This window comes from Triticum dicoccoides, unplaced genomic scaffold (assembly GCF_002162155.2).
Source record: "Triticum dicoccoides isolate Atlit2015 ecotype Zavitan unplaced genomic scaffold, WEW_v2.0 scaffold54177, whole genome shotgun sequence".
Classification (NCBI taxonomy): Eukaryota; Viridiplantae; Streptophyta; class Magnoliopsida; order Poales; family Poaceae; genus Triticum; species Triticum dicoccoides.
The window spans coordinates 1-933 of record NW_021280557.1 but is presented as its reverse complement, the minus strand read 5'-3'; the positions used below and the strand labels follow the sequence as shown (position 1 = coordinate 933).

Here is a 933-nt window from a genome sequence, read left to right as displayed (position 1 = left end):
ATTGTACATTGCTTTGGCCGCTCCCTCTCAACTACGGAGACGAGTTTAACGCGGTTTCCACCCCTCCCTCTCAACCGCACCAGTGCACGCTTGCCGCGCCACAACGCCGACGCTGGACCCGTGAATCGTGAGCACCCAGCTATGACTTACCGCACTCGTGCAAAATAATAAAACACGGTAAATATATTACTTACACGTGCGTTTTGTTTTGCAAGCGGCGCGAAAAAAATTAAAAAGGGAATGCAACACGAGGACTTCCCAGGAGGTCACCCATCCTAGTACTACTCTTGCCCAAGCACGCTTAACTTCGGAGTTCTGATGGGATCCGGTGCTTTAGTGCTGGTATGATCGCATCCGACATGTTACCCCGGTCTTCGTCCCTTATCCTTGCCCCTCCCAGCTCCACTACAAAGACGATTGTATATTGCTTTGGCCGCTCCCTCTCAACTACGGAGACGAGTTTAACGCGGTTTCCACCCCTCCCTCTCAACCGCACCAGTGCACGCTTGCCGCGCCACAACGCCGACGCTGGACCCGTGAATCGAGAGCACCCAGCTATGACTTACCGCACTCGTGCAAAATAATAAAACACGGTAAATATATTACTTACACGTGCGTTTTGTTTTGCAAGCGGCGCGAAAAAAATTAAAAAGGGAATGCAACACGAGGACTTCCCAGGAGGTCACCCATCCTAGTACTACTCTCGCCCAAGCACGCTTAACTTCAGAGTTCTGATGGGATCCGGTGCTTTAGTGCTGGTATGATCGCATCCGACATGTTACCCCGGTCTTCGTCCCTTATCCTTGCCCCTCCCAGCTCCACTACAAAGACGATTGTACATTGCTTTGGCCGCTCCCTCTCAACTACGGAGACGAGTTTAACGCGGTTTCCACCCCTCCCTCTCAACCGCACCAGTGCACGCTTGCCGCGCCA

At 52.5% G+C, this 933-nt stretch overlaps 2 non-coding genes across 2 annotated transcripts; both read right to left on the bottom strand.

Moving 5' to 3' along the window:
• Positions 1–237: 237 nt before the first annotated feature.
• Positions 238–356, bottom strand: LOC119346901. Its single transcript, XR_005167993.1, has one exon. It is a non-coding gene; the product is annotated as a 5S ribosomal RNA (ribosomal RNA).
• A 297-nt stretch (positions 357–653) lies between these two features.
• LOC119346900 lies at positions 654–772 on the bottom strand. The gene has a single exon (XR_005167992.1). It is a non-coding gene; the product is annotated as a 5S ribosomal RNA (ribosomal RNA).
• Positions 773–933: the final 161 nt, after the last annotated feature.